Raw genomic sequence first — 14,027 nt, forward strand, 5'->3', positions numbered from 1 at the left:
TTCAGTTTGTTACCTTCCTCGGAAAACTTGATGGTGCTGGAGGTCTTTTGAAGTTTGTACAGCTAGGGCAAAATCATTTCCATAAAGAAACTAACACATTAGCTCCTTAGTTACTTTTGTTGAGGTATTCAATCCGCTCAGATTAAAGAGTTGATCACATGTTCAAAATATAATAAAATTCCTAGAACTGTCTCTAACTGCAGTAATAACTGGTGATGCTAAGATGAGTCCAAAGTGATTCAATGCTCACACAGCCTTGTTCATCTTCATTTGAAATTGCAAATGGATCTGAATGATATCCTTAGAGACACTACTGAGCATTCTTTTCTATGAGTGATTCAAAATTCGCACCCTGTCAAAACTTTAGGTAGTTCATAATTACAATTTTACCTACAGTATTGTAAACACATAGCACTGTATGGTAAGAGGCCAGTGCTGGTCAAGAAAAAGGATTCCTGCCCTTAAGGAATAAGAATCTAATCGGACAGAGACAAATAGTTGAAGACAAGACCAAACACAGAGTGAGGGGTGGCCACTAGAACTTGAATGTTTCACAGAAAAAGTGAGGGTTTAAAATTTCAAAGGAAGATGTGGAGGGATTTAGGCAGCTGCACTGCTATCTGAGGCATGTGGTACAGTGTATGGGAAGATATAGAGTAAGCAGCGGATGAAGGAAACAAATGGGTCAACGAGAAGGGATAACTGGGTGGAACATAAAAAGTGGGATGTGATGTATAAGGAGATGATAGCAGAAATGTTTTTAAGGTGCCATGCAGTCTTCAAAGTTCTGACGCACAGTAATGTGATATATAAATAAACAACAAGTGGGGTACAGAGAAGGAACTGAGAAGTATGACGATAAGTATGGACAATTTAGAGAGGCTGGAGTAATGAGAGAAGGAGTTGACCAGGGGTTGAATAAGAACATCTCATACTTTTTTCTGCCATCTTGTGGAGGCTGCCATCTTTTGCTCCAGAATTTGAACTATCGTTTTATAAAATTCTACTCTCTAGTCCCTATGTTTACAAAGATAACCTTAAAAAAGTGAACCAAGGATAACCTATGCTGTGAGGGCTGCCTGAATCTGCAATATTATGATAGACAGCTTCCCACCAGGATGCGTTATAGTATGGCAGTATGCTTATACAAATAGGATAATGTCTAGGAACTTAGAGGACTCTGCTTTCAGAAGGTGCTTGATGAGACAGTAGAGTATATGGAATAAAACAGAGACAGTAGAGTGGTGGAAGGAATAAAGCCTCAGTGTTGCACTGTCTTCTCTCTTTCATGTTATACTTGAACACACAATATATCAGAAGTGAGTCAGCCTCTACAGATATGTGAAATCAGAAACTAAGAACATTGCAAAACCCAAAACTATTCAGAAAATAAGGATTATTGCAGCATACCATTTCCTACCCCTAAGCAGCTGGATGTGAAAGAGGGTTTGTTTAGCAACTGGACTTTCTTTAGGTCACAATGGGAAAAATATGAAAATGCAATGGGGCTGGATAAAAAGGAGAACAAAATGAGAGCAGCTACACTATTACCTGTAATGGGCAAAGGCTGAAATCTGTTCCAACAGTGTCTGGATATGTCACCATAGGAGGACCTATGTAAAATCCTAAAAGTAGTCCAAAAGTATTTTCAACCCTCAAAAAATGTCATGTATGTTGGGGTAGCCTCTGGGACCTCTTCCACTCAGTTCCCCAAGCACTCAGTCAACACTGGTCTCATCACTCAAGTTCCTTTATTTAGCATACAGCAAAGCTATGCTAAGTTAATCAAACTCAAACAGAGGGAATAAGTACAGGGTATACCACATATCCAAAGTTATACAAAAAAACATTGCTTTCCATACATTTACACACCACATTACATTCACTATACATTGCATCGCATGTTTTGGGATTGGCCTAGTTACTTTATAAAAAACAATCCCTGTACAGTCCACATGCTGTCCATGTTCGATTTTAATCTTTATCTCATCTTTATGCTCTCAACTTTTCTTGTCCATTTTATCCGTTCCTAGTAAATGGTTCCCAGTGTGTTCCCTCTCTTATCTTAGCTAACTCGAACATTCTATCTTTTAGCTTATTAACCCATTTACTTATTTTAGCACAAGCATTCCATTTTCAGCCTGCTAGCTACCTCCCTAATCCTGTCTTTGAAAAAATAAAACTTGCCCCATGTTTAATCAGTCATGTCAAGCCAGGTCTACAATATACAAAAGGTATCTTTTCAACAAGTGTAATCAAGAATCTGGAGAAAACAAATATTGCTAAGCTGATTCATGCAATGATTAAATCTTAAAATATTAACTAATTTGTGATAGATGAATAATAGAAATGGAAGTTGTAGGTGCTTAATGAGAACTCCCACATTAACTCTATCAAAAGCTATGGACACGTACAAATTTAGTGAACAAGTGGAGCAGACGCAGGGATAATTCACCCAGTAACACAGGGAGAACATGAAATACAAGGAAAAATACACCAAAACTTTGAGCAAAATCCAATACACAAGCACACAGCAGAGAAGATTAAATGTAAAGGATGACTTCTGGGAACTATGAAGAAAAACATGATAGTTGCAAATACTTTATATATAGCATCATACCCAATAATTGTGGCAAGAAAAATCATTATGCAAAATCTAGTAGACAAGAAAAAATCATCATATTGAGGAGGCCAGCAGTGACTCAGAGGATGAAATTTTGCATATACATGACATTAATACAGTGAAAAACAGCAAAAATAAAGCTCAGACTAGCATGAGAGACAAGGCAGCAACACATAAAAACATTCCAAATTCATGGTGGGGCTTCAGTGAATGTGCTAGGCTACAAAGCCTTCCTCAGCATTATGGAAGAGAAGAAAGCAAAACTACAATCAAGCAAAGTTAAATTAAAATTGTACAATGGCACAATCATAATACCACTAGGATAATGTAAATCACAAGTAGAATGCCAAGGAAAACCAAAGAAGCCAGGACGGGCTGAGGGACAGAAAAGAGCCTGAGAAGGGCTGAGAGCCGAGCCCAGAGGTCAGGCAGAAGAATTACAGGAGAGAAGTTATACCCTGGGCAGAGGAGATGCTAGCCCCCAGTCCAGCCCACCCCTTCTGCCCGAGGCCCTGCCCCTCCCATCCCCCTTCCCCTGCCAGAGCTCAGAACCCTTCCCCCATGTCCCGGGCCACCTGAGCACCCCCAGCCCTGGACCGCTGGGTAGGCAGTGTGGCCCCCCCAAGCCCTGGAACGTCGGGTGGGGTGGCACAGACTCCAGCACCAGGAGGGTGGGCAGCCTGTCCTTCCCCCAGCCCCCGAACACCATGCTGGCCATGTGAGCACCGGCTCCAGCTGCCCGGAGTCCCTGACTTCAGGCTGGCCCTGGCCCTGGGGCTCCACAAGGGAAGAGCACAGAGCGCCAGCAGGAAGCAGGAGGGAGCCTGGGGCGGAGCGTGGGTGGAACCACACAGAGCTGTTTGGGGAGGCACAGCCTTCCCCGGCCTTTGATACCTGCCACCCATGAGTCAGATCCCTTGGGAAGGAGGGGCTGGACCTAGTTTGAGACTGGGCAGAGACTTTGTGTTTTGTTTGTTTTCAACTTGGAGTAAGGAACTTTGTTTCCCTTTAAGGGATGGATTTTTGTTAAGGAATTAGCCACATCACTGCAATAAGTTACAACAGCAAGCCATGACAGTTACTGAAGCAGGCAGAGAATGGGAAACTGGGGCAGGGCTGCTACAGAGCCACCCCAGACCACAAGGGAGTTTGCTGGAGAAGCCCAGTAATAAAGATGTACTAACTCGATTCACAGGGATCAGCATCACATCTTATGCCATTCTGGTGTACAGATGCGGAGATCACGGCAGAAGCTATGGCAGATCACAAGCACAACCTCATTTGTCTGCTAGAAAGAGATGGGGAAGTAAATCTAAAAGTGAATAAAACCAAGACGAAATTGCACTTGACTACAATACCATACTGCTGACCTTCCAGACGATATGACCTGACCCCCAAAAGGTAAAGCAACACAGAAGACATCCACACTATTAAGATTTGTAAACTATCAAACAAAATTTTTCCCAAGCCTCTCAGATGTGTGCAAGCCCCTGAGGCAACTCCTGGACAAAGATGCTGCATGGAGGTTATTATCGCAATATGAGGCAGCCATCACGCAGATAAAGGAGCTAGTGACCAACTATGCCCTCCTGAAATACTATGTTGTGAATGAAGAGGCAACCATCCAATGTGATGCCAGTAAGACGGGGTTTGGAGAATCACTTCTACAAAAGGGACAGCTGGTAGCTTTCATGTCAAGGTTACTATCGCCTGGGGAAAAAAGATAGGCCCAAAATGAAAATTAATGTAATATGAAATGTTTGACCTGTATGTTCAAGAAAAGGGAGAGAAGAAAAGGAGAATCCCCAAATTCCTCTACATTTCCTTTCCCTTCTGGAGATGGACATATCTGAGACTGCTGGAGTGTGGTTTCTCCTTGCCCCAGAGTAACATAACTGACTCCATATCTGGTGGACCCGAGGTTGGATACGGTCTATGAACCTGTGCCTGAACAATTATATGCTGTGATGCTCTGCTATCAGCCATCAGTGCCAGAGTATGCTCTTGCTTCACCAGCTCCTTGAACTGGCTCATCCAGATCTGAGAGTAATGGATCAGAGGAAGACAAGAGAGTGGCTTCTAGCCATAAGAACTGGTTTCTCAGAGGAGAGGACAGCTGGCAACAATGTCACCTGGTAGAGGTCTGCAATCATCTATCAAGACTGATCTGGAAATCACCAGACCAAGGTATTTAAAGGTTATAAAAGGACATACAGGGGAAAGGCTATGAGCCACACAGGAAGTTTGGGCAGGAGAGGGGAAGGAGACAAACTGCCAAGGTCAGAGGAGGTGAGCTGGGGTCAGAAGTCTCAAGTTTCAGGACATCATGCATTTCAATAAAGGGCATTGGATGTCCCCAAATGATTCTGACCCTAGCCCAAAGAATACTTCAGAGCAGTGAGGAAATTAAGGCAGGGAAATGCAGATAGGGTTTATTTTTGTATAGATCTGGGTTTTTCTCTTGCTATTAAAGAAAGAGCAACTGTGGCTTAGAAACTTATGCAGAAACTGTGTTCATGTTAAGCATTATACCTTTACATGCTCCTCTTAAAGAAGTAAACTAGAAGGCTCCTACCTTCGGGTGGAGTTCTGAGAGAGGATGTGATTAAGCTATGAGGGAAGTCTGAGGGGTAGGCACTGGTCTCAGGGATTGGGTAGTGGAGCATGTGGTCTAAACTCTCAGACTGGAGGTGACAGACAGAAGATCTGCTCTCTGAGAGTGTGGTCACAGTCCCTAAGATAGGTGACACCATGTTACAGTGAAGTCTCCCTCTCCCCCACCCACCCCGAACTAGCTCAGTATAAGTGAAAATATACTGTAACTGGAATTTCAACACACACATTGCAACATACCAAAACACATAGGGATGTTTATTTTACTTCAGTATAAACAGAATTTCACTTTATCTGAATTCTCTAAAAGGATTCCTCTACATCTCAGAGTGCTCTTTCATAGGTAAATACATACATACAGTGTGTAGAATATATTAAAAATTAATCTCACCTGAAAACAAATTAATGATGGTGAAGAAAAAGCTACATGCTGGGTCAGCCAAAGGAAGCAAGATATAGTACATAAAAATAAAAGGAGTACTTGTGGCACCTTAGAGACTAACAAATTTATTAGAGCATAAGCTTTCGTGAGCTACAGCTCACTTCATCGGATGCATTTCATCGGATGAAGTGAGCTGTAGCTCAAGAAAGCTTATGCTCTAATAAATTTGTTAGTCTCTAAGGTGCCACAAGTACTCCTTTTCTTTTTGCGAATACAGACTAACACGGCTGCTACTCTGAAATACATAAAAATAGTGTCTGCTAGAATAACCCTCCATGTACAGAGTTGTCATATCAGTACAATACAGGAATAGATCTTGCAAGCTGAGGGCTAGATCCAGGGAGTTAGGATCAACATTACAACACCTAACTTTTAGGCACCCCACCACGCAGTGGAGCTCAGAACCCTGAGTTAAGTGCCCAAGTTAGGTGCTTTTTACAATGCATCCGAATAGTTAGGCGCCTAAGAATGGGATTCCCAGAAGGCACCAAGCTAAGCTGGCTAGTAGAAAATTCCAAGGACAGGGGTAGGGCATAAGTCCCGTTCCTCAAAGGTAGTTAGGCACCTAACTCTGGGCTGGAGCGAGGTGCCTATCTCTACTCAGGATTGACAGCCATAAACCCTCTCCTGGAGCTAGGTCCCGAAGCCAGGTCAGCACTTCCTTGTGAGGAACTGAGGAAGAGGTGATGGTATGCCCCCTCTTGCACCTGGCTGTCCAGTGGTCAGTCATGTGTTCATGGAGCAGGCACTGGAACCTGGTCTCCCAGGTGAACATGCTAACTACTAGACTATAGAGCCTCTCACTCTCTCTCTGGCCCAATGAATATTTAAGTATTTTATACAAAGTGGAAGAGTTTCAACAGGAGAGATGGAGAAAAATTCACTCCAGAATACCTTGTATCCCGGTGGTTGTGACACTCACCTGAGCGGTGAGAGACCAGAGTTGGAGTCTCTGTGCCAAATCACGCAGAATGCAGATTTGAACCTGGCTGTGTCTCCCACAGGCTGTGTGAGTGCTCTAACCACTGGGTTATTGGGTATAAAAGACCACTAACCCATTTTGGGGTTTGGCATGCTCAAAGCCCAGATACTGGATCAGGCTGCATAGGTAAGATAGATGGGGAATGCCTAGTTTATGAATCCCAGGGTTTAGGCACTGAGCAACTTCACAGTGTTATTGCGTTAGAACTCCGGAGGCTTTGCACATGCACAGTGGCAGAAATTTAGTTGCCTACACAATTAGGCAGCAGCTGAGCAGGGATATTGAATATTTAAATTTTGGACTTAGGCACCTAAAGTGGCAGTTAGTATTATAGGTTTCAGAGTAGCAGCCGTGTTAGTCTGTATTCGCAAAAAGAAAAGGAGTACTTGTGGCACCTTAGAGACTAACAAATTTATTTGAGCATAAGCTTTCATGAGCTACAGCTCACTTCATCGGATGCATTCGGTGGAAAATACAGTGGGGAGATTTATATACACATGAAACAATGGATTTTATCATACACACTATAAGGAGAGTGATCACTTAAGATGAGCTATTACCAGCAGGAAGGAGGGGGGGAAGGAGGAAAACCTTTTGTGGTGATAATCAAGGTGGGCCATTTCCAGCAGTTAACAAGAACGTCTGAGGAACAGTGGGGGGAGAAATAACATGGGGAAATAGTTTTACTTTATGTAATGACTCATCCACTCCCAGTCTCTATTCAAGCCTAAATTAATTGTATCCAGTTTGCAAATTAATTCCAATTCAGCAGTCTCTCGTTGGAGTCTGTTTTTGAAGTTTTTTTGTTGAAGGATAGCCACTCTCAGGTCTATAATCGTGTGACCGGAGAGATTGAAGTGTTCTCCGACTGGTTTTTATTTGTACTACCCTAGTGCCCAGGTGCCCTCATCATGTATCAGGATCCCATTGTGGTAGGGGTTGCACCACTTACCTTTGTGGATCTAGCCTTAATTTCTTCTAGAACCTCTGCCTTGCTTCTGTTATGCTGTGCATTGCTTATAAACAACCGATCTTGTCTTCAAATGGAGTTTTGCTTGAACAAGAATTGCAGGGGCGGACCATTTATACAATCTTCTGGAGTTAATCAGGCTAACATATTCACTCACACAGGAAATAACCATATGGGTTCTGAGCTGGAACAAGTGTGAAAAACATAAGGAAAGAAAGGAAAGCAATAGGTCCCATGAAAACACTCTGGTTAACGCTTCCAGGTAATAGAAATAACCAGTCCCTCTATGTCACCTGATTGCAAAGAAAACAAAGAAAAATCAAAATTCTATCTGTTCTGCAGGGTACTTTTGCCCTTCCACAGTGACTTCCAATCCATAACCTTGAAAAACTCTGTTCCTGCAAGACACATAGAACCACAGAATATTAGAATTGGAAGGGACCTTGGGAGGTCCTCTAGTCCAATCCCATGCTCAAAGCAGGACCAATCCCAACTAAATCATCCCAGCCAGGGCTTTGTCAAGCTGGGCCTTAAAAACCTCTAAGGATGTAGATTCTGCCACCTCCCTAGGTAACCCATTCCAGTGCTTCACCACACTCCTAGTGAAATAGTTTTTCCTAATATTCAACGTAAACCTCTCGCACTGCAACTTGAGACCATTACTCCTTGTTCTGTCATCTGCCACCACTGAGAACTGCCTAGCTCTATCCTCTTTGGAACTCCCTTTCAGGTATCATAGAATCATAGAATCATAGAATATCAGGGTTGGAAGGGACCCCAGAAGGTCATCTAGTCCAACCCCCTGCTCAAAGCAGGACCAAGTCCCAGTTAAATCATCCCAGCCAGGGCTTTGTCAAGCCTGACCTTAAAAACCTCTAAGGAAGGAGATTCTACCACCTCCCTAGGTAACGCATTCCAGTGTTTCACCACCCTCTTAGTGAAAAAGTTTTTCCTAATATCCAATCTAAACCTCCCCCATTGCAACTTGAGACCATTACTCCTCGTTCTGTCATCTGCTACCATTGAGAACAGTCTAGAGCCATCCTCTTTGAAACCCCCTTTCAGGTAGTTGAAAGCAGCTATCAAATCCCCCCTCATTCTTCTCTTCTGCAGACTAAACAATCCCAGCTCCCTCAGCCTCTCCTCATAAGTCATGTGCTCTAGACCCCTAATCATTTTCGTTGCCCTTCGTTGTACTCTTTCCAATTTATCCACATCCTTCCTGTAGTGTGGGGCCCAAAACTGGACACAGTACTCCAGATGAGGCCTCACCAGTGTCGAATAGAGGGGAACGATCACGTCCCTCGATCTGCTCGCTATGCCCCTACTTATACATCCCAAAATGCCATTGGCCTTCTTGGCAACAAGGGCACACTGCTGACTCATATCCAGCTTCTCGTCCACTGTCACCCCTAGGTCCTTTTCCGCAGAACTGCTGCCGAGCCATTCGGTCCCTAGTCTGTAGCGGTGCATTGGATTCTTCCATCCTAAGTGCAGGACCCTGCACTTATCCTTATTGAACCTCATTAGATTTCTTTTGGCCCAATCCTCCAATTTGTCTAGGTCCTTCTGTATCCTATCCCTCCCCTCCAGCGTATCTACCACTCCTCCCAGTTTAGTATCATCCGCAAATTTGCTGAGAGTGCAATCCACACCATCCTCCAGATCATTTATGAAGATATTGAACAAAACGGGCCCCAGGACCGACCCCTGGGGCACTCCACTTGACACCGGCTGCCAACTAGACATGGAGCCATTGATCACTACCCGTTGAGCCCGACAATCTAGCCAGCTTTCTACCCACCTTATAGTGCATTCATCCAGCCCATACTTCCTTAACTTGCTGACAAGAATGCTGTGGGAGACCGTGTCAAAAGCTTTGCTAAAGTCAAGAAACAATACATCCACTGCTTTCCCTTCATCCACAGAACCAGTAATCTCATCATAAAAGGCGATTAGATTAGTCAGGCATGACCTTCCCTTGGTGAATCCATGCTGACTGTTCCTGATCACTTTCCTCTCCTCTAAGTGCTTCAGGATTGATTCTTTGAGGACCTGCTCCATGATTTTTCCAGGGACTGAGGTGAGGCTGACCGGCCTGTAGTTCCCAGGATCCTCCTTCTTCCCTTTTTTAAAGATGGGCACTACATTAGCCTTTTTCCAGTCATCCGGGACTTCCCCCGTTCGCCACGAGTTTTCAAAGATAATGGCCAAGGGCTCTGCAATCACAGCCGCCAATTCCTTCAGCACTCTCGGATGCAATTCGTCCGGCCCCATGGACTTGTGCACGTCCAGCTTTTCTAAATAGTCCCTAACCACCTCTATCTCTACAGAGGGCTGGCCATCTCTTCCCCATTTTGTGTTGCCCAGCACAGCAGCACAAGTTGAAGTAGTTGAAGGCTGCTATCAAATCTCCCCTCACTCTTCTTTTCTGCAGACTAAATAAACCCAGTTCCCTCAGCCTCTCCTGATAAGTCATATGCCCCAAGCCTTTAATAATTTTCATTGCCCTCTGCTGGACTCTTTCCAATTTGTCCACATCCTTTCTGTAGTGTGTGGGGGGGGAGGGGCCCAAACTGCATGCAATACTCCAGATGTGGCCTCATCAGTGCCGAATAGAGGGGAATATTTTTTTTCCTTGATCTGCTGGCATGGTGTTGTTTGTGTTAAGTTCCATATGGATGGTGACCAAAACTATACAAAAATGTAGAGTTTGGTACAAAAGGTGCCACACAAAAAACAAGCTCTGAAATGTGTTTATCACCAAATGTGAAAGGTCTGAGGGCTTCAACCTAATCCAAAAGCGAACTATAGTCACATGACAAAGGTCATCGCAATGTAGCTGGAAACCATCAGTCTTTCTTTACACCACAATCATGTTCATGCTAGTTATGCTGCTAAGTAATTAAGTGAATGTAATTTCAGAAGAATATTTTAAAGTGACTCAGAGCAAATGATAGAGTCATCATGAGAAAGCACAGTAAAACCATATTTATTCTAGTTATGGTAGGATGCAGGTTCCAGGAAAAGACAAGTATGTGCCTATGAATGTAAAACTAACTCTTGTAGTCATCCACAAAACTTAATAGGTATCAGGTTTAAAAACAAACAAAAGGAAGTATTTCTTAACACAACGCACAGTCAACCTATGGAATTCATTACTACGGGATGTTGTGATGGCCAAAACTGTAATTGAGTTAAAAAAAGAATTAGATAAATTCATGGAGGATAGGTCCATCAGTGGCTATTAGTCAAGATTGTCAGGGATGCAAACCATGCTCTGGCTGTCCCTAGTCTCTGATTGCCAGAAGCTGAGAGTGGACGACAGGGGATGGATCACTTGATAATTGTCTTGTTCTGTTCATTTTCTCTGAAGTACCTGGGATTGGCCACTGTTGGAGAGAGGACACTGGGCTAGATGGACCTGTGGTCTCGCCCACTCTGGCTGTTCTCATGGTTTTATGATATGTCAGGGTAATATTCAGGATCTAAAAGATTGCACATCTTGAGCCACATGCTCCAATCTATTATATACTCAAAAAGGGAGCAACATGGGGGAAAAAAGTCCCCAAACAAGCTGACAAGGGAAACAGTGGGTCTGCTACCTGACCCTGTCCTGTTAGGAGATCCTTTCACTTTAAACATTCATGGCTAGGTTTCTAAAGCTTTGGTGGTGGGAGGTGGCAGCTGCCCTCCACGACAGTTTGGGATTAGCTGGATTTTCACGATACCACTTGTAACTTTTCCTTTGCATTTTCTACTGGTCCCTCCCCATGCTTTCAGGTCCTTGTGTGGGTGGGAGCAACTGCTAGGATGGAGGATAATGGAGGATAATGGCAGCACAGCTTCACTAGCAGCTATTCCTCTATGGCCTTGTCTACACTACGGCTGCTACAGCAATGCTTACGGGTGGAAGGGGGTTTACTGTCAATGTAGGTAATCTGCCTCCCTGAATGGCAGTAGCTAGGGTGACAGAAGAATTCCACCTAGCCATGTGTACATCAGGGGTTTGGTCAGCTTGACTGTGGCATTGAGGGGTGTGAATTTTTTAATCCCCAGAGCAACTCAGCTAAGTTGATATAAATTTTAAATGTAGACCAGGGCTATTGGAAATGGGAACACTGGAGAGCTAGGCAGAAGAAAGAGTACTCTGCTGGGATCACCCAGAATCTGTAACATTCCCCACTGCTCTGCTGCTGTTATAGGCCACAACTCCTGACCCCTTCCAAATTGGAAGTAGTTTCTTCTCGCTGAGGGGAAGATGTTGCTTTAGCTTCACAATGCTAACTCAGCATATTTTACAGATTTAGATTACGCAGGTTAGTATGGGGTCCCTGTAATTAGGGTATCTTGGATTATTCAATAATGGCACTGTCAAAGAGGCTGAAGCAGATAATGACTTATAATTACATGTGTCCATTAAAAAGTGGAAAAGGAACAATACCATCTGAGATTTATGTCAAATGAAAATGAAATGCAAGATGAAATGAAATGCACCCATGTCAAATTCTGGAAACAGGTTTGCAAACGCAGAATAGTAATAATTATTTACTCATAACAGACTGAAGATATTTTGAAATAATAATACAAGAGCCACACTAAACTGCACAAATAATTGGTAGTCTCTCTCCACTGCTAAACAAATATCTAACAGCAAAGAGCTATGATGAGGTCTCATACTTCTAAATATCCCTATTTTTACAAAATATACAGTATCTTTACTTGAATGTATATTTGCACAAATTTGTTTACTTGTGTGCCATGAAGTATTATCATGAATGTTAAAACGAAAGTACAATAGTCAATGAAAATTAACAAAGTACATTTAACAATATATTATCCTTGCTATTTTAGGCGCCAATTCTACAGCTACTTAGATAAGTAACTTTGCCCATATAGATAGTCCCCCCTAACACAATGAAACCACTCAAGGTTTGCCTACCTCGAGTGCATTGCAGGATCAGGGCTTAATTCACAATTCAGAACTTTGCAATGGTCGTTCGTGTGAATCAGCATTTATCAACTACAAAATGTTATAAATATTAATGCATAGATATTACAGTGTTAGGGACTACAGGAACACCATTAAAAAGTCAGATAGAACTAATTAAATCTCACAACACTATACAAAGACAGGCAAACGTTACTATCTTCATTTTGCAGGTGGAGAAACTGAGATGGAGAAATAAATGGGAGTTTTGTGATATTGGACATTAGTTAATCTCTAAGGTTGCTATATTCATTCTTTGTGCCAAACAGGTAATGAATGATGAATTAGGAAGCAATAGGTTTGATGTAATTTATTGTCTTTATTTCTATTTTAAACTAAAAATATTTACTCTTGTAATTGTCTCTTGGGGCGAGGGAGAGTTTTTAACCTCAACACATACTTTCAGAATTTTGAAGCAATGGGCTCACTGCTTTTCAGCAGTGAGAAGGGAATTGCTATTTTAAGCATCATTTGTGATTTGACAATACAAGCAGCACTAAGAATGTTTGCAATAAGCATGGCTGTTTGCCATATGTAATTTTCAAATGCATGGGGTTCTTTTTCTTAAAATATTTTGAAGTGGGAATTACAGGGAATTACATTTCTCCAGTCAGTTTGCTGATAGACCTGTGCAGTCTTTCAGGATCCCATAAAGTAGGTCCCGAGATCGACGGGATGAACTTTCACTCTCCAAAATGTCTTTTCATTTTTTCCATTTTAAACAGTCAGAAACGGTTACTGCCACCGAGACCCTTTCCCACCACTAATTGAGCATGTATGCTAGTGTATCATAGGGTATGTCTACACTACGAAATTAGGTTGAATTTATAGAAGTCGGTTTTGTAGAAAGCGTTTTTATACAGTCGAGCGTGTGTGTTCCCATACAAATGCTCTAAGTGCATGTAGTCGGCGGACTGTCCACAGTACCGAGGCAACAGTCGACTTCCGGAGCTTTGCACTGTGGGTAGCTACCCCACAGTTCCCGCAGTCTCCACCGTGCATTTGAATTCTGGATAGAAATCCCAGTGCCTGATGGGGCTAAAACATTGTTGCGGGTGGTTCTGGGTACATATCGTCAGGCCCCCGTTCCCTCCCTCCCTCCATAAAAGCAAGAGCAGACAATCGTTTTGCACCTTTTTTCTTGAGTTACCTGTGCAGACGCCATACCACGGCAAGCATGGAGCCTGCTCAGCTCACCGTCACCGTATGTCTCCTGGGTGCTGGTGGACATGGTACTGCATTGCTACACAGCAGCAGTGTATTGCCTTTTGGCAGCAGACAGTGCAGTATGACTGGTAGCCGTCGTCGACGTAGTCCTGGGTGCTCTTTTAACTGGGCACCTGGGCAAAATGGGAGTGACTCAGCCAGATCATTTCTCTTGTTTCGTCTCATGGCGATTGAGTCCTA

At 43.1% G+C, this 14,027-nt stretch overlaps 1 long non-coding RNA gene across 3 annotated transcripts in view; it reads right to left on the bottom strand.

Annotated features, from left to right (window-relative positions):
- LOC122460215 overlaps positions 1 to 14,027 on the bottom strand; it is a 91,792-nt gene that overhangs the window by 17,329 nt on the left and 60,436 nt on the right. The window contains exon 4 of one of the 3 annotated variants that reach the window (XR_006281365.1): positions 3,808 to 3,911. The exons of the other annotated variants lie outside the window; for them this stretch is intronic. This is a non-coding gene — a long non-coding RNA (uncharacterized LOC122460215). The remainder of the gene's footprint in view (positions 1 to 3,807; positions 3,912 to 14,027) is intronic. 3 annotated transcript variants of the gene reach the window in all.

The sequence above is a fragment of the Dermochelys coriacea genome, chromosome 5, assembly GCF_009764565.3.
Source record: "Dermochelys coriacea isolate rDerCor1 chromosome 5, rDerCor1.pri.v4, whole genome shotgun sequence".
Classification (NCBI taxonomy): Eukaryota; Metazoa; Chordata; order Testudines; family Dermochelyidae; genus Dermochelys; species Dermochelys coriacea.